The sequence below is a fragment of the Amphiprion ocellaris genome, chromosome 14, assembly GCF_022539595.1.
Source record: "Amphiprion ocellaris isolate individual 3 ecotype Okinawa chromosome 14, ASM2253959v1, whole genome shotgun sequence".
Classification (NCBI taxonomy): domain Eukaryota; kingdom Metazoa; phylum Chordata; class Actinopteri; family Pomacentridae; genus Amphiprion; species Amphiprion ocellaris.
In genome coordinates, this window is record NC_072779.1 from 13656655 (window position 1) to 13676441 (window position 19787).

At 37.2% G+C, this 19787-nt stretch overlaps 2 long non-coding RNA genes across 3 annotated transcripts in view; one reads left to right on the top strand and one right to left on the bottom strand.

Moving 5' to 3' along the window:
* LOC129350512 (uncharacterized) overlaps positions 1 to 19787 on the bottom strand; it is a 78641-nt gene that overhangs the window by 55596 nt on the left and 3258 nt on the right. The window lies entirely within an intron of this gene.
* Positions 9095 to 16166, top strand: LOC129350511 (uncharacterized). 2 transcript variants are annotated; one of them, XR_008603946.1, is made up of 3 exons: positions 9095 to 12700; positions 14001 to 14149; positions 15684 to 16166. It is a non-coding gene; the product is annotated as an uncharacterized LOC129350511 (long non-coding RNA). The 2 variants fall into 2 exon arrangements; XR_008603945.1 differs by lacking the exon at positions 9095 to 12700 and having other exon boundaries at positions 12713 to 14149.

The window sequence follows — 19787 nt, forward strand, 5'->3', positions numbered from 1 at the left end:
ATGTTTTATATTTTAGAGTCTTCAAAATAGCCACCCTTTGCTTTGATTGCTGCTTTGCACACTTTTGGAATTCTCTCAATGAGCTTCATGAGGTAGTCTCCGGAAATAGTTTTCCAACAGTCTTGAAGCAGTTCCAGACATGCTGACCATTTGTTGGTCCTTTTGACTTCACTCTGTGGTCCATCTCATCCCAAACTGTCTTGATTGGTTTAAGTCAGGTGACTGTGGAGGCCAGGTCATCTGATGCAGCACTCCATCACTCTCCTTCTTGCTCAAACAGTCCTTACACAGCCTGGAGGTGTGTTTGGGGTCGTTGTCCTGTTGAAAAATAAATGATGGTCCAACTAAACACAAACTAGATGGGATGGCATGTTGCTGCAGGATGCTGTGGTAGCCTTGCTGGTTCAGTGTGACTTCAATTTTGAATAAATCCCCAACAGTGTCACCAGCAAAGCACCCTCACACCATCACACCTCCTCCTCCATGCTTCATGGTGGGAACCATACATGTAGAGACCATCCGTTCACCTTTTCTGTGTCGCACAAAGGCACGGTGGGTGGAACCAAACATTGCAAATTTGGACTCATCAAACCAAAGCACAGAGTTTGACCACTGGTCTAATGTCCATTCCTTGTGTTTCTTGGCCCAAACTAACCTGTTCTGCTTGTTGCTTTTCCTTAGTAGTGGTTTTCTAGCAGCTATTTGACCATAAAGGCCTGACTGGCACAGTCTCCTCTGAACAGTTGATGTAGAGATGTGTCTGCTACTAGAACTCTGTGAGGCATTTATCTGGGCTTTAATCTGAGGTGCTGTTAACTTGTGATTTCTGAGGCTGGTGACTCAGATGAACTTATCCTCAGCAGCAGGGGAGACTCTTGGGCTTCCTTTCCTGGGGTGGTCCTCATGTGAGGCAGTTTCTTCGTAGCGCTTGATGGTTTTTGCAACTGTACTTGGGGATACATTCAGAGTTTCGGCAATTTTTGTGACTGATTGACCTTAAGTTTTTAAGGTAATGATGGACTGCTGTTTCTCTTTACTTAGCTGATTGGTTCTTGCCATAATATGGATTTTAACAGATGTCAAATAGGACTGTCGACTGTGCACCAACCCAACTTCTGCACAACACAACTGATGGTCCCAACCCCATTAAGAAGGCAAGAAATTCCACGAATTAAGTTTGACAAGGTACACCTGTGAAGTGAAAACCATTTCAGGTTACTACCCCATGGAGCTTATTGAGAGAAGGCCAAGGATTTGCAAAGCTGTCATCAAAGCAAAGGGTGGCTATTTTGAAGAATCTAAAATATAAAACATGTTTTGACATATTTCACACTTTATTGTTTCCTGCATAATTCCATATATTCATTCAGAGTTTTGATGCCTTGAGTAAGAATCTACAATGTAAATAGCCATGAAAATAAAGAAAAAAACACTAAATGAGCAGGTGTGTCCAAACTCTTGATTGGTGGTATACAAACACATGGTATGTGTTGTTAGTACCATTAATGCTTGATTTACTACTTAATATCGGGTCTTTTTCATGAAATCTTAATGTCTGATGAAATACATTCTCTATTGACTGGCCTGTATCCTTTAATAGCAAAACTAATTACTTCATTACTGAGGTCATTGGTGGTTGAAGAAGTGTTTAGAGTCTTTACTTTAGGTGAAGTAGAAATACTGCAGTGTAAAAATAATGCAATTTACAAATCAGTATGTTTATATGTAACAATTTAAAGTCCTGCATTCACAATCCCACTTAAAATATTATCATCAAGATATACTTTAAGTAAAAGTACTCATTATGCAGAATGAACCATAACAGAATCATATATATTATAATATTGGATTCTAATTATGGCTTCATTCATGGGTATATCACTTTAATATTACTGCTAGGTGGCTTATTCAATAAAAAACAGAATTTAATAGCTGAGTTATATTTTTATTGATACATTTAATTTACAAAATAAGTAGCTAGTATGGATTTAAAATTATTGTAGTGCAGTACAAAATACAATATGTGCCTCCAAAATATAGCGGAGTAAAGGTAGAAAGTAGTGTAACATGGACATATGCTGAAATTGTATTTAACAACAGCTCTTCAGTAAATGTGCTTAAATACATTCCACCACTAGAGGTAATCCAGTACATTGCCAGAAAACATGCATGGTTCAGTTTAGGATCACATCAACAAACTGTATTTTAAAAAAAAAAAAAAAAAATAGTCTGTTTCAAAGCCCACCTTCACACAGGATGCAGTCATTTGTCCCTGTTTTCCTTCACAAACTTCACACTCTCGAAAGTCTCAATGCTGGAATTCTTGTCATTGTTCTGAATTTATGAATAGCCTAATTTGTTAACGGATCACAAATGTGCCATTTCACAAGTGCCGCAGGTTTCGGGACGCTTTCACCGATGGATGGCTGTGAAAAAATAATGTCGTCAAACCGGGAGGCTGTCAACCGGAGGCACATGGCCCACTGGAGATATAATGACATCAAGGAGCTGAAATGAAAGCGGGCTTTTTAAACAGGCCGGTGCAAGCTTCCACTTGGTACACAGGTCAGCCTCAGTGCAGCCATCTGAACATAACTCAGGTTGACACAATTTGACCTCAGCCGATACCCCTCTCTGCTTTCCTTTGTTTTCACCTTCTCCCCTGGGATTTTCATTTAATACTATCCTTACACATTCTATAAAAATTTCTAGTCTTCTAAGCTCTCATTTCTCAACATTTGCTTTTCTATTATTTCTCGGAACTCCTCGTCCTTTCAGAAATGGCCCTTTGTAGGCCTTCTGACAGAATTGTTTCTCTTGGCCTGACCTTCAAAGGAAAAGCCTCTTTAGTGGCTTCAATGAAGAGGCTATTGTTGTTAGCTTAACTTAGATGTTTTAGAAACTACACAACATTTTCAAACTGTATCTTATTTATTAATTTAAAACAATCTCTAAAACACTGGGTTGTAGTTTCTGTCATGCTTTTGGAAGTTCAGCTATTGGTAAACTTTCCATGAAGCAGATTAAATGATCAGCTTTACTCATCAGTCTTTGAAAGCAGTGATTCCAAAGATTTCACAGTCAAATGAGCAGCAAAAGAGTAATATGTTTAATGCTGCTCGACACAAAGAGAATCTAATCTTTGCTTTCTTCTGTGGCTTTAAGCTCAGCGTCAGGCAGAGCAGTGGAGTGTCTTAAACAGCTTTTTTAAATAAAACGCCATCACCTGTTCAGCAAACAGGTGTCTACTCATTTTCTCTTCATAGTTTGGTTCATGGACAGAAGAAAGGGGAAAAAAGCAGGTTGGAGTTTGCAGAAAAGTTTGGTTTAATCAGACCTTCATTTGCTTTCAGCAGAACAATAAATCAACGCAATAACCTCCATTGAGATGCGTTATAACTTGCTTTTTGGAATTTATTCCACCTTTCAAATAGTCCTAGTGTCTTTGATGGTGCATTAACAGCTGGTAAGGAGTTTCTTTTCAGTGTGAGAGTTACGTTTTCATTAAATATTAGCTTTTTTTGTCCAAACTATATTAAAATATGGAAAACTTCCCAGGTTGATTCTCCAGTATGTCCCTGACCAAACCACTGGCTTTGATTTTCTTCCCAAGGCTCAGAGAACATATTTTCCTAGAAGGCATCAAGGAGAGCTTTGAGCTTTAACTTCATGATGAAAAAAAACAATTACGTATTTACACTGCTGAGTTTTTGTTTGCTGCCCCCCCAGCAGCCCAGCAGTGTTTCCATGTTTCTGGGCTCAAAGTGCAAATGTTTGAAAACCTATTTATATTCTTTTAAACTCTTTTTAGGAAGAATCTGGACAAAACAGCGTCCATCATTTAGACGTAGCAGGTGGATGATTGTGCATTTCTGGTCGACTGATCAGAAATAAAAAGATGCCCGAAAGAGCATTCAATATGAGCAAAGGCGATGTTCCTCATTTCCTAATTAGCCTTTGGATTCTGCTTCCTTGTGCAGCATCCGCCATTGTTGCAACAAACCAACAAAAAAGTTGAGTTAAGCAACAAAACCTTCTGTATCTTTTCAGAGGAAAAGCTTCCTTTTTGGGGGGCCGGTGCAGCCGTGTTTATTTTTGAACAGTGAATGGGTGTGAGGTGTGAAGCTATGAATACTGGGAGGTCAACCCACCGTGATGCTGTAAATACTAACAGGGCCAGTTGGTAATGAGTGAGGCCATGCCTGAGCTCTCTATTCAAGCCGTTAACCAAAGAGACTGAACAAGGAACAGTGTTTGTCCTGAACAAAGATACACATGGAAACAACACATGAAACAAGAAACTAATTGTCATCGATCTCTCATTAATCTTGTCTGTAGCTGCTGGAATTTTGTTGGATTTGAAGGCTTTAGACAGTGAATCTGACCAGCAGATGCCCCCATCAAGATAAATTGTATTTCAAATGTTCAAAGCTTATGTTTACAGTTGGCTGAACAGTTGGCTGAACAAAGAATCACATCATCCTATTTTGTGATGTCAAAACAGTGTTCAATAAAGGTCTTAGAAGGCATTAAAGTAACAAACTAAATTGGCAATAGTAATACAAAATAGTATTTAGGCTGTACTTGAAGTAAAATATTGTTTGGAATTAATCTCATTTATCTTTTTGCTTTGGCAATTTACTTTCGTATACTCAATCCCTTTAAACTGGTACTCCAAATTTGGTGAAAATGGAGAAATTAGGATTACTACTTCTTTAGCATTGTGCATCTGATTTCTTGATGGGACTACAAAGAAAGTAAGAACAGCAGGTCTGAGGGCAGAATCGTGTTTCAAATTTGGGTAAAGCAAATACTTAAGTTGGAAACTTTAGGTTGACTTTCCTTAGAATTAATTTTCTAAAATACAAAGTGTTCATGTGAAAGGAAGTTAGGTACATCTTACTTCAACCAATGGCTTCAACATTACTTGTTAATTTAAATTTCATAAACTTAACACGTTTCATGCAACTTTATGATTCAGTGTTTACATAGGGATGTTGTGTATAATGCATTTGAACTATTAAAATGACTTGAAATACTATGAAAACTACACTTTAACCATCTGATTTAGTCAGCAGGCTTTTATTTCCCATCATAAAGTATGAGAGTAAGATGCACAGTAAAAACAAAAAGTGCAGCAAAACTGCTATTTATTTGACAACAGTAAACAATCTCACCTTTGTCCTAAACTAAAACAGCTATTCTCCGTCTCTCTCCCATTAATACAAAACAAAAGTACAATTTTTCCATACAGCTTTGTAGAATATGACAGAAAGTAGTGGATGGCTGTGTTGCTCTGACTGGAGTGGGAAGATTTCCACAGACGGCCTGCTGAGATCTGCACTGGTGTTAAATGAAGCATGAACATCATTATACACAAATACCTTCATATGCTAATGAAGCTTTGGTCGCAATTTTATCTTGATGAAATAAACAGCTACATATATATTGGGTTATATGCATGCTTCAGAGCAGGTTAGAAAGAAAAAAAAATGAAATTTAGAAGAAAGTTTTAGTCAGAGTTGGTCTGAACCTTGAGCTGAACCTGGCAGAGCTTAGATGGTCATGCAGACAACAGGATTTAACCAGGAGGACATGCAGCTTAGGCTTGTCAGGACTAAGCTTAATGCAGCAAGAACATATTCTAAAAGGAGATTTCTGCTGCAGTGTGTTCATAAAGCTGACTGGTAGATAACCAACAGCTCATTCACTGAAACTTCTGTTGAGTTCATCTTTTGGACATGCTGCTGCAGTAAATGAGACAAAACTCTGCACACTTTAAGAAAATAAAATAAGAACAGATTTGAAGTGCAGCATATAGTGAAAGATTTCAGGCTGTAGATCAAATCAGTCAGTGAGGAGCTATTAGGTTAATAGTTGAACTGTTTCTATCAGGTTTCACAAAGCAACTGTAGTTGCACTATTTGCCCATAGGATGTCACTATATAGAAGCTTATCTTAAAACATCTGTGCTTACAGTAACTGTGCTGATGAAACTTCTCACTAAGTCCTTTATTTACACTTGAATCTAATAAAATCGTGAGAAACGTGACAATATATACATATATAGAAGGGCAAAAAGTCTAATAAAATTGTTGTGAATCCACTGGTTTTTACTGTATTTCCAGGATGACATTAAACATACAGTCCTAATCCAAACTAAATGTATAAAGTGAAATAATCACAATGCACCAAATTGTTTGACATTAAACTGAATGCAAACCAAGTAATACAACCACTACATCCACAGTTACACCACTCCATAATAATACACTTTGTCAGTCATTTAATCAGACATTTATTTAAATAGCACTTTTCAAATAGAAGAAACACAAAGAGAACAGCGGATATCACTGGCCTAATTGTGCTCCTTACGACCATTCAAGGCTCCTTGTTGATTTAGCAAAAAAAAAGCAAATAATTTAACAAATTTCTAAATCGAGGAAACATAATAGTAATTTTTAAAAACCTTTGTTTCTACAGCACCTTTACAAAACATTGGCATAAACATAGCAATCAAAAGTAACAACAAAACATAACAATGTGTACTGAACGTTCTGTTTCATGTTTTCCACAGAGGTCAGTCAACATTAAGCTGGTTCCACAATTTGGCACTGATGGACTGCAAAGGATGAGATCACAATGGGAAGTAATTTAACATTTAGTCATTCTAAAAAAAGTGAGCCGATGACAGAGGTTGGTTTTGTGGTGCATGTTGGGTCACGTTTTATCAGAAAAGTCACTAGTCCTGCTTTTTCTTTTGGACTGTCCAGTGCAGGAATGGCCTCCAAGCCTCTACCACTATCATTTCCTCATATAATGTTCTTCTCTGATTGCTGACAGTGACGAGAAAAGCCACAGTTTATGGAGTTCTGATTTTAATTTTTATCCTCCTGCTGTTTGGTTTATCAGACATCCGTGGTCTGAGCTTGATACCAGTGCATCACTGTTCTACAAGTTTAGTAACCTGTAGAACATTGTGTCAAAGCATGTGTTGTATCCAGTTAGGTTTTGTCTAATTTAATGTGAAAGACGAAGCACTGCAGTGTGCAGTAATATGACTGAATGTCATCCGTGTGTCAGTGGAGTCTAAAGACAAAGCTTTCACTTGGATTCCTACCAACATGTTAGAGTTGTATGGAAAACTGAAATATTTGTGCAGCATCTCATCTGCTCCTTAGTTAAACGGGAATTTGTCAAAAAGACAAAAAAAAAGAGCCAACTTTCTCCTCTGATATTGTTTTAGCAGACACTGTAACCTTTAAATACCTATAGCTGTTTTTAATCCAAATAAAATCAAGGCTAATGCTTCATTACTGGGTATTTTTACATAATGATCCTCATGCTGCTGCTGTTAATTTTTTTATTAACGCAATTACCGGGCTCTTAGTGGACTGGGTCAGAGAGGTCTAATTACCCTGCGTCATGCTGGTAAATAGTTGGAGGTGTCTCTGAGCAGGTGGCCCTGGAGGTAAGAGGGAGACATGGGGCATACCGAGGCGGGCAATTACTGGATGAATTTCACTTTAATAAATGTTGAGCTACATTTGGAAATTCAGATAACAGAGCTTTCTGCCTAATGGGTGCTGCACTGAGGCCACTTGAGCAAGAAAATGATCTGAAAGAGGGTTTAATTAACACAAGCTACATGATCCAGGGAGCGCGTGACAGAATGTTAAAGTGAGGGGGAGAGCGCACAGCACAGGGATAGTATGAAAATTAGCGAGGGGGAGGGAAGGGGAGAGAGGGGGTCGGCGTGCCAACTTTTATCTCACAGGTTTAAAGTCTAGAATGTGCTCCTGGCTTTTTGCACATTACTACAGATGCAGGGAGAGCGTGTCCCAGACATCCACAAAGTGTGTGTGTGTGCGTGGATATAAGGACACATATGCAGAGCAGGAGGCCCAATGTAGCTCTAGTTGATCATTTTAAGCTGCAACTGCTGCTACTAGTAACACTGTAATTAGATGATAAAGCAAAATCAGCTCAGGTGCAACTTTTCCGGCCAATTACTTCATATTTTTTTTACAATTCCTGAGCAGAATCTCTTCACCCTGATAATCAGACCTGATTACAGGTTTGTTTGGTTTCATTATTCAGGTGGATTGTGTGCTTTGTTCCTGTGATCTCTATTAGTTCTGTAGGGTGTACAAGTTCCTTTGTCAATCAAAGAAATGTGCACCTTTTAAAGTTCCAGCAACTTTTAGCTGACAGCAACTTGTTGTCTTCTTGCATGACCTATTTTCTGTGTTGTTTTTTTCTGGCTGTGGCACAAGAACATGTCTATCCCTAGTCCTGCTCCACAATGCTTTGATTGACTTGGTTTGATTTTGAAAAAAAAGCACAACACCAGATTAGAATCAGTGAAAAAAGACAAGATACGATAACCTTTATTGATCCTTTTCAAGTGAAATTTGCAAAAAAAAATCTGAGATGTAAACATCAGTTTGGAAATCTGGAACATTTCTATCCAAAATATGATAAGATCTATACACTTGGTGACAGATAAAAGGAAACCTCACTACTAGAGGGTTGAACACTATTCTTCCAAAGATGCTCCCTGATTTGGTGTTTTGTTGATGTATGGTGAAGAGTGATACCACACGTATTACATTGGGCTTAAATCCTCCAGAAGTGTTCAAACATGATTCATTTTCGTACTCATCCGGGCATTTAGTCACCCCTCTCTGTATGGAAGCGTTCTTCACTCACATATTCAGGTTTTCCGTTTAAATTGTTCCTCCCCTGTGCTTTATTTCCTGCCGTGTGGGACTGATGTGACAGAGGAATCCACCGCAAACTTTCTTGACTTTTTACCTCCGGCTGAAATTACTGCAAATAGCAAAAGCATTGCTGCAACCCGACTGCGTTGAAAATGAATCTCCTGGCTTTCCAGCTTTCCGATGATGCACAACACTTTTAAGTGGTGCCTACTGTTGACCCCAGAGTTACTATACAACAACTGCAACCCCGCTGCCTCGCCCACCCCCACCTCCACCCTCACCCCCCCCCCCAAACTCAGCAATGTTATACAATAAGTGCTCTCAGCTATTTATAGTCCCTGGTTGCTTGGATGAGATGTTTTTTTTTTTTTTTAAAGGCAAACCTGGAGGAATGCATATGCACATGAGATAGCTGAGCATGCAGTGACATGATCACGTTTGAAAAGTTACACATAATTCAGTTGCTGCACCTGCATTATGTGTCACTGAAAGGACCGTGTTTTGGCCTGCAGCTTCCTGTCACTTTTTATGTTTTTAGTGTTTGTTGCTGCACTAAAGCTGCACTGTATAGCTCCGTGTTGTGAGTATAGAGGACGCGGGGTTTTGTTTTTGTTTAAACAGTGTATATGTGTAGTTTTGTGCATGTAAGGTCCTCATGGTTTTACACACCGTGGTCTCCCTCCACTCTCCACTGGAGCTAAAAGCCCCGAAACAGAACGGTAATTGCCCAATTAGGGCCCTCGCTCTGTGGGCCGCAGAGCACTATGCGCCTCCACATGCTCACAGAGTCAGATAATTGAGCTGAAAGCAAATGAACGGATGGCAGACAAACAAGCTACTAGAAAATAATTACTTGGAGTGTTTCTTTTCAGTACCTGTACAGCGAATTTCATTATTGTCAATAGCCTCTAAAGCTGCTCGAAACGGTGGTATTTGTCATTTTCATAGAGACTTGATAATGACATTAATTTGTCTTAATGGGTTGGTTCTATTGTTAAAAATAGTAAAATGAGCAGAAATTGTCTTTCCTCAGCAGGTAGAGAGGACTTCACCACACTCCCGTCAGACATGAGGAGATAATTTGGTGTGCTTGTCAAATTTCCAATAATTTGTTATATGGAACATGAGTAATGCTAATACCATTAATGTCCATTTTCCTCTAAATTCATTACTGCCCTTTTTCCCTTTTATGTTTTTAATGCCTCTGCCATTTTTCTGTGCTTCAAGAGGTTATACCAGGACTGATTAAAAACATGCACATTTAGACTTTTGCCTCATACGCACACACACATGCACACAGATATATACATGTCATTTAAAACATCTGTAAGATCAGCCTGCCATCAATCCTCCCCCTAAACAACTGGAGGGTCTGTTAAAGCTGAAATATCAATTCAGTTGGTTAGCGGGAGGATGCATTCAAACAAAAACAATAACAGTATCAGCTTTAATTTACAGTAAGGTACAAAATCTGTCAAAAATCAGGTTCATTTACCTTCATTATGATTGTCAGCAGAGGAGGAATTTTGCAGTCTGTTACAATTTACAAATATGAATTTGTGTTTAATGTTACAGTGTACACCTTTTATGTAACCCTTAGTGCTGATTTTCACTCTTCTTTAACCATAATTTAATTTTTTTCTGAATTATTTAGTGTTTTAATTTAATTTTGAAAGACAATAGAGTGTATTTTATTCAAAAAATGTCTAACAGTATAAGTGTCACCTCACAGACATGAAATGGATGATAAAATATTTAGTTGAAATATTTATTTAAAATGATCAATTTAAACCAATTTCTAAACACATATTTAAAATTTGCTTTTTGAATATGTGAAATGAAGGATTATAATATGAAAATATTAAATAGAAGCCCAAGAATTAATTACACAGAAATTAATTTACGCTTTAATGCAATCATGTAATCAGCTAACAGCTACTTATTACTATTGATGTATTCTATTTGGATTTTCTACTAATTATTTTTATCTAAAACAAGTAAAATACACTTGCGGTGAAGGGTATTTTATAACTTCATTTGCTGAGCAAATAAAAAAAAAACACAAATGGAAAGACTGTAAAACAAATGAACAATGATGCAATTCAAAAATTAAGTGGCCAAATGTATACATCCTGTTTTATTTCTTAAATTCAGAGAATATTCAGAAATAATAAAATAGTACAGAAATGTAAACAATAAAGCAAAGGAAAGTGATTAAAGTTTGAGGACTTTGTTACAGCTGGAGGTATTTTCCTCTCTTTAAGCCTCGCTGCTCGCATGTGACCCTCCAACATCACTGTCTCAAAACAACACAAAATATCCTGAACTTGTGCCGAGTGTCGAGAAAGAAGAGTTTCCCATCCTTTTCCTCCATCGTGCCTTCAGCAGTCAGCAACATGTGAAACATGAAGTGGGAGGAAGAAGAGGATGACAACATGATAAACACAAAGCTCACACAGTCCACTGAGCAGACAGACCTTAATGCTGCAACTGTAAACTGATTCAGGATGAAATGCAAAAAGGCACAATTTCATTCTTAGAAATGTGACTTAAAGAAAATACACAGTGCAGCATTAATGTTGGCTTCATACTAAAACCATTGTCCAAAAGAGAATTATAGCCACATTTGTTAAAAAAAAAACAAAAACAAGTAAGCTCTTATAAATGATCTTATTATATTATAGTTCCTGTTATTCTTACTTTAATGTTATGAATCTGATTGTTTTATTTGGTAATATTTTTTTCCTGAGGATTAATGCACTTAACTGAGGATGGAAATGCATTTTGCTGAGGCTGAAATCTTATACACTTTTCATAATTAATTTCTGAACAAGCATAAAAACACTGTCTAAATGTCAAAAGAAAAAATAAAAATAAAAGTCCAGTAAATACTGAAGAATTGACCTTTAATTGTTACATTTACAGTTGGCACTGCTCAGTGTGTTCAGGTTTTGCAGTTAGAAAGTCTCTCCTCAGTGATGACTGGGAATTCAGCAGCCTGCAGAGGGCGCTGGTAAAAATAAAATGAAATACTACAGCAGTGACAGTTAACTGTTTCAATATTTGCCTCAAATGAGGTCATAGTACAGTAGATATGTCTGATTCTTTATCAGATAGTGGTAAATAAATGTATGAAGGCTTTTTTTTAAGTAAGGATGGATCTTAACAATTTCCCCCCATTCAAACATATTTTTTTTGTTTAGATTTTTATTTTGTTTTTATTTTTTTCAATACTAAACAGATAAATAAAGATCAGTATATTTGTACAGTGCTCAGCAATAACACAGAAAATATCAATCATGCTGTATACCTGGTCCGTGTACGGATCTGGTAATTGGATTTTCCGTTCTAAAACAAGTGTTGAAAAACAAAAAAAAAACGAGTGGTTATTTGATTTTCGTTTTAAAATTCAAAAATTAAAATTGAAATACAAGGCGTTTTTCATTTTCATGATCAAAAAGGGATATACGATTTTTTTCAATGCTTTGATTTTCGTTTTATATTGCGAATAACAAGAAAGTAAAATCAGTAAGAGACAGAAACGAAAAAAAGGTCAGTTTTTTCATTTTCTGAGACCGGAAGTGGTCATCAGCAAGTGTGGAGCCAAACCGAGTACGGTGCATAGACTGTATATAATTTCGTTATTTTTCATGGTCAAAATGAGAGATCAGGTGGCCGATCTTAAAATAAATCAATATTGAATTTTTTATAGAGCGTTAAAGTTTTGCGTAGCCAAGGGGCGGGACTACTTGATTGACAGTCCGGTCTGGAACGATTGACAGGTCCTATGGAGGAGGCAGCAGAGACTCTGCTCTCCTGGTTTGGATTAATTCTGATATAATAACTGTTGGTTTATTTATCGGTGGAAAAGCACAACATTTTCCAAAGACAGTTTTCCTGCCCGTTGGCTTGTTTTAACCAGTTTTCTGCCTTCGGCTGATTCTACCAGCAGACACTGAAAGGACTCTAATAGTTCGGTAAGTAAATGTTTATTTTCGTATCGGTGCCGCTTTTAATGCACTTTATATGCAGCTTTAGTGTCAGCTGTAATGTGTGCCATGTACTCCAGATGATGGTGGAGTTTGTTTCAGTGTGTGTTGATCAGAGAAGAAAGTTAGCATAGTAAATATTAGCTTTAATGTTAGCGATGCTAACCGAGCTGCTCAGTCTTAGCCTGATTAAAGCTAACGTAGCATCAAGCTAATGTGTTGAGTTTCATGTAAACAGCTGAAGTGTGTTGTGTTCCTGTAATGTGGTTCATTAAGTTCATAAAACTGTGGCTGGTTGACATTAATGTAAAGTTCAGGAAACTTAAATGTGATAAAAACAGTAACGTTAATGTTCTAGTTGTCAGTAATCAGCTTTAATTTGACACTAAAACAGACTCTGATAGTTTTTAATGACATCAGTTTCATTAATTTGTTGAAAATTGTCTCATTTGTTGTGATGTTGCTGCTGATTCATTAAAAGCATGAAAAAAAAAGCACTCAAGTCCACTATCCAGTAAAAGATAGTATGATTGTTTGGGTTAGAACCTTTCCATGGCTGCATCTGATGCTTTTCATGGTGTAAAGGCTTAAAATGGCGGTTTATTGAATGCATTGTAAATGATTCTACACTGATGTTCCATCGTTTTTATATCCATCTTTTATCCGTGTTGAAGACACGTTTAGTTCTAGTATCAGAAGTACAAGAAGGAAAATGGAAGTTTAGTTCTGCTACGTCAAAGATTTCAGGATTAAAATAACTAAATGAGTCTTTATTCCTCAAACTTTATTTTACAATAAAATAATGAAATAATCACAGATAATAAAAATATAAATAGCAGAGAAAACCTGAGAGAATAATTTCCTGAAAAGTCTGTGAAGGAAAGGCAGCTTTTTTATCCTGAAAGATCAGAATCTGCTCCAACATCTGCATCTGACAGCATCAAGTCAACCAGAAAGAAAAGAAAAAAGAAAATGACTTCTTTCTGATCACATCTGTTCCACTGCTCACAAGCTGCTGCTGCTCACATTCTTCACATTTATAGTCCACTTTTAAAAGTTCAGCAGACAGGTGCTCTGCTTTGGAGTGTGACGATGTCGTCGGTGATGTGGAGAGGGAAGTTTCCGTTTCACCCACAGCATACTTTAGGGCAGCCGGGTCGGACTTGATGTTTGAAATACTGACCGACAGCTCAGATTTAACTGTCTGTAGTTCTGTTTTGATGGGGTTAAACATTCTTTCAAAGCCGCCAGGAGCTGGGTCTTTAAAATAACCGCCGTCTCGTTACAGAGTGAAAGTAGCAGTTCCTCCTTAAGGTCAGAGATTGCAGCATCTGAGGGCCTCTTCAAAAGAAGACGTAGTTGATGAAGGCGTTCTGGAGCAGGACCAGAAAGACCACGACCAAGCAGCCTTGAGATCTTAGGCAGCATCTCCCTCAGGTGGGTGTCAACGGTGTTCACGGTCAGGTCTGTGGTAATCCCGTCAAAAAACAAAACAGAAAAAAATCTAGGTTATTAATCAACATGTAACCAAAGCACTCTGTGTGTAACGCCATAGTATAGGATGTAGTTCAGAAAATGTCAAAGTATAGTATACTTTTCAAGAATAACATAGTATGGCCTGTAGTTCATAGTACAGCTTGGCCAAAAAAAACCAACTGATTATTATGTGGTTCAAAAAGTGCAAAATGATAGGATGTTGCCTAAAATTGTCATGTATGATATGTGGTTCAAAAAATGTCATAGTGCAGTATATTGTCAAATGAGTATGTTATTCAAGAAAACATCAGAGTATAATATGTTGTCTAAAAAATGCCATAGAATATTTCATTGCACAAGTAAAAGTATAGCAATTTTCAAAACTGTTAAAATTCTTAAAATATGTTGCTAAAAAGCAACAAAAAAAAAATAAAACAAAAACATCATAGTAATATGTCAATTTAAAAAGCCTATAGTATAGTGTCGCCCAACAAATGTCATAGTATAGCATGTCGCCCTGAAAACGTCATAGTATAGCATGTCGCTCTAAAAACATCATAGTATAGCCTTTGGTCTAAAAATGTCATAGTATATCATGTTGCTTTAAAAACATCATAGTATAGCATGTCACTCTAAAAACATCATAGTATGGCCTTTGGTCCAAAAAACGTCGTAGTATAGCATGTCGCTCTAAAATTGTCATAGTATAGCATGTCGCTCTAAAATTGTCATAGTATAGCCTTTGGTCCAATAAATGTCATAGTATAGCATGTCGCTCAAAAAACGTCCTTTTATAGCATGTCGCTCTAAAAATGTCATTGTATAGCCTTTGGTCCAAAAAACGTCACAGCATAGCATGTCGCTCTAAAAAATCATAGTATAGCATGTCTCTTTAAAATTGTCATAGTACAGCATGTCCTCCAAAAAACGTCAGAATATAGCCTTTGGTCTAAAAATGTCATAGTATAGCATGTCGCCCAAAAAACATCATAGTATAGCCTTTGGTCCAAAAAAAGGTCATAGTTTAGCATGTCACTCTAAAAACATAGCATGTTGCTCTAAAAACATCATAGTATAGCATGTCGCTCTAAAAACGCCATAGTATAGCCTTTGGTCCACAAAACGTTGTTCTGTCCCGGCTGTCTGAAGTAGATGAGGAGCAACACAAAAACAGTCCAAACGCTGGTTTCCAGAGGGTTAGACGAGTATTTATTTGAAAGAGTAAGTTTACAACAACACAACATGTGAGGGGGTTAAAAGCAAAGGGGTGTTAGTAAAATAAAAATAAATAAACAGAACTAAAAGTGAACTTCATGTTGACATTGATGGGCATTCCAACCAGGAACAAAGTAAAAGATAATCAATTTGAAAAAAACTCTTCCTGTTCACCTCTTAAAACCCAAAATTCACCGCAGTAGCACCCTTAACTAAAACTACCAATGGGTTCCCTGTTTTCCTTTGTGAACAATTCAAAGGTCCCTCTCTATCTCCCCAGACATCCACCAACCACTGGAACACATCTCCAAAGTTCTGCCGGGCCAGCTCAGCTTCCCCTCAGAAGAAGTGCCGCCACCTGACAGATGAAGGAGCCTTTTGAGAGGCAGCTGGCATCGTGATTGGACTGTACTTTGGTCTGTTCCAATCCAGCTTCAGCTCCAGAGACGGCAGGCGGGACGAGTCAACGGAGGCCGGGTGGACGAAGGCATGCAGCTGAGTACAATCCAGAAAACAACAGAGGAGGAGTGCAGTGGCCCAGAGCCAGAACAAACAGAGTAGCATCGTATGTCTCTTAGAAAACATTATAGTATAGCCTTTGGTATGAAAAAACACCATCATATACATCGTATATTGTACAAATAACAAGTCAAAGGAAAGAGACATACATTGTAGAATTGTAGTAATTGTGGGCTGACTGATTTACTGATTAGCAGTATTTTATTTTTTACTGATTTACCGTAATAAATACATTTAAAAATGGCACTATTTTGGCTCTGAACCTTTATCTACCTGTGGTCGCTCTGTCTTCTGGAGTGATTTGATTGGTTATACGTCACAAATAAAACTCCTTTAACATCTGTAAACAAAACAAAAACGTATCAACAAAGTTTTCTGTTAGAGTTTGTGTTCTTCTAAGTTTAACTCCAAGATTTTAAATACTTTCATTTACTGCAAATGAATATCTACTCCAAATGTCTCACTAATAGTCATTATCAGCCTTAAAAACCCACAAAACACCCCTCTATACTCGACCACACTTAGTACAGTCTGGTTCCCCCTTCTATAAATCTGCTTGGAAACATCCACTTCCTGTTTGTCAAAGAGGCCTTCTACCTGGACAGGTTTTGTTGGAGCTCATGCAGCAAACATTTTGGGTAACTGCACTTTAATATGGATGGATGATACTGAATTAGAGTCTGTTTTCATGAGACTGAGTTAAGATGTGTAGCTCTGTCGTTAAATAGGAAATTATTTCTCAGAATTCACAGAGAAAAGTCTTAAATGTTTGCTAGGTTAGCGTCCTACATGTTCTTTGGCTCAGCTAAAGCTAACTCTCTCCAACTTCTGGATCTCTTGAGTTGCTTGTTGTTAAAATATCTTGCTATAGGTGCTGAAGCTCAGAAAGTCTGAGATGTTTGTTCAAAATAAGCTCATTCTCAAGTCTTATCTGAACTGTCCTCTTTTGTTTGAACTTTCCCTAAACTTAGGAGTTAATGACAGAGCAGCACATCCAGACTCAGTCTCATTTATGTAGAGATTAAACTTCAGTGTCATTCATTGATTTTAAAGTGCAGTTTTTCAAATGTTTGTTGCACATGCTCCCGACCAAACCAGTCCAGGTGGAAGACGATGTGAAGAGAAAGCTCCAGAGGATGAATATCACACATTTACGTTGGAAATAAATGTCCTTTAATTAGACATTGTCATGCAAAAGTTGGATTTCCCTTTAATGGTGTTCAAGTCTTTGTTGAGTGTTTTGTTGATGTTGGTTTCTAAATGTTTTTTGACACTCGGCCCCAAAGATTAAAAGCTTCTACGGCTTACAAGCTGCAACAATTCACACATTATCAACTATCTTTCTCACTAAACTAAGATAAAAAGTGGAAAACTGCCTGATTCCTGCATCATGAATGTAAATCTCTTTGGTTTTTATGACAGTAAACTGAATGTATTTGGGTTTGACATTTTATAAACCAAAACAAGAAATGAATTACTGGAGAAAACAATCAACAGATTAATGGACAAAGAAAATGTGTTTTCCAACATATATGGCTGAATCACTCCAACATTACAAGATACATACAATTTGAATTCAATTTTATTTATATAACACCAATTACAGGTCTCAAGATGCTTTATTTTTATATTTTTTTGTCATATTTAAAATATGACAAAGTAAGAAATTTAAACCTCTTGACTAATCCAAGACGACAAGAATAAAGTTTGTCAACAAAAACTAAATCTGCTGGTGGATTCTATTAAAGTCCTAATAAATGATAAAGTGTGATACTAAAGGTTTGTGGTGCTAAAAATGTCAAAGTAAAGATATCACGTTGAACATCTGGATGGAGGTTGATAAAAGTTGACCTCCCTTCATTTCTCTGGAGCCAACTCCATGGATTTTATGGATGGTGGTTAAAGACCTGCTCTTCTAGTCGTCTTCCTTCTAGTCGCTGTAAAAAGTCAGTCCATCCTGGCCGACTTCAACACCTCTTCATGACAACTTGTTCTGCTTCCAACCTCGTAGAAACTCAGGAAAACCTGTTGAGACTCGAAAAACTCGTGGAGACTCGAAGAATTCGTCGAGACTCGAGGAACTCGTCGGGCGGGGGAAGGTGTGGTGGGTGGTGGGGGAGTAGAGGGGGGAGGCCGCCACCCACCTCCCCGCCTACTCTCCGCCCTGACTCCACCCAGACTCCGCCTTGGTTCTGCCCATGTGGTCACTTCAGGAACTACGATGCCAAAGGGACGACGAAATTATGTCTTTTTATCTGATCTGTAGCTCAGTGAGTTAAGGATTTGCCTATGGAGCTGCAGGTCGCTGGTTCAAGACCAGACACTTCTTAAATTTTCGCAAAATCCTGACAAAGACAAAGAAAGAAAATTGCCAGTCGTGGGTCTCGAACCTGCGACCTTCCACTTGGTAGTCCTCTTCTTATCCCCCTGAGCTACTCGCTCAGATACTAATTCTTCTTTTTTTTGCGCATTTATCATCTATTTTTTGTCGTTTTTGAGTTTTTTTTTTAACTTGAGTCTCGACTCGACCGTTTTTCTCAGGAGGTTGGACTTCAGCCTTTCCTCTGGAGGGTTGAACCCTCAGTTCCAAGACTTTCCAAGCCTCCAGACCTCCCGAGTCCTCAGGACTTGAGCTTTCACACAGTCTGAGGGCTGAAATTTTCTAAGTCCCACAGTAGATCTCTGTTAGATTGAACCTTCAGACAGTCCAAGGACTGAAATCCTCTAAGTTCCTGAGTAGTTCTCTGTTAGTTTGAACCTTCAGACAGTCTGAGGGCTGAAGTTTTAAAAGTTTCTCAGTACTTCTCTGTTAGTTTGAACCTTTAGACAGTCTGAGGGCTGAAGTTTTCAAAGCTCTTGAGTAGTTCTCTGTTAGTTTGAACCTTCAGACAGTCTGAGGGCTGAAGTTTTAAAAGTTTCTCAGTACTTTTCTGTTAGTTTGAACTTTATGGTTAACAGAAGCCTTACAACTTGTGACCATGAGTCTTGACTTCACATTTAGACCATCAATCTGAGTTCTTCTCAGACCTTCACCTATGGGTTTTTTAGAAATCCTCAACAAACTTTGATTCTCTTCACTGAACAGTAAAGTTTGTGGAGATCAGAAGGTAACATTAGTTTGATCGATGCCTTCAACTACTAGTAGACTTTATCTGGAAAGCAGTTTTCTGAAATGAGCACTTAGTAAATCTGTCCACAATCAAACCAAGAACATAGAAAGAGGAAATGTTTGAAGAAACAACTTGATGTTTTCATTTCAGACTAGAAAGACTTTTGTCTGTTTTTGCTCTTTTTGATCGTTTTATTGTCTCTTCTGTTTAATTTGATCTTCTAAAGTCTAACTGGTGTCTTTTCAAACGTTTTGTCTTTAGTTTGATTCTTCTTAAATGTTTAGTTTTGCTCTTTTCTCACCTTTTATTCTTTTCTAATGCTGATTTGATTTCAAAATGTTTTGTCTTTTTAATGTTTAATTGTTTTTTCAAATGTTTTATCGGCTTGTTTGAAAAATTTCCTTTTCTTTCCCAATGTTTAATTTTTCGTTTCAATCTTTAAGGTTTTTCTTTTTAAATGTTTTACCACCTTATAATGTTTAATTTTCTTTTTAAATGCTTCATTGTATTTTCTGTTTGATTCCTATTTGAAGTTTTATTGTCTTTAAGATTTTATTTTCTAATTAAACATTTAATTTTTTAATTAAATGTTTTGTCTTTTTAAAGGTTTAATAATCTAATTAAATGTTTTATTTTTTTAAATGTTTAATATTCTTGCTTAATTGTATTTTTTAAATGTTTAATTATCTAAAATATTTCATCTTTAATGTTTCATATTTTTGTTTAAAAAATGTTTAATTTTATAATTGCATGTA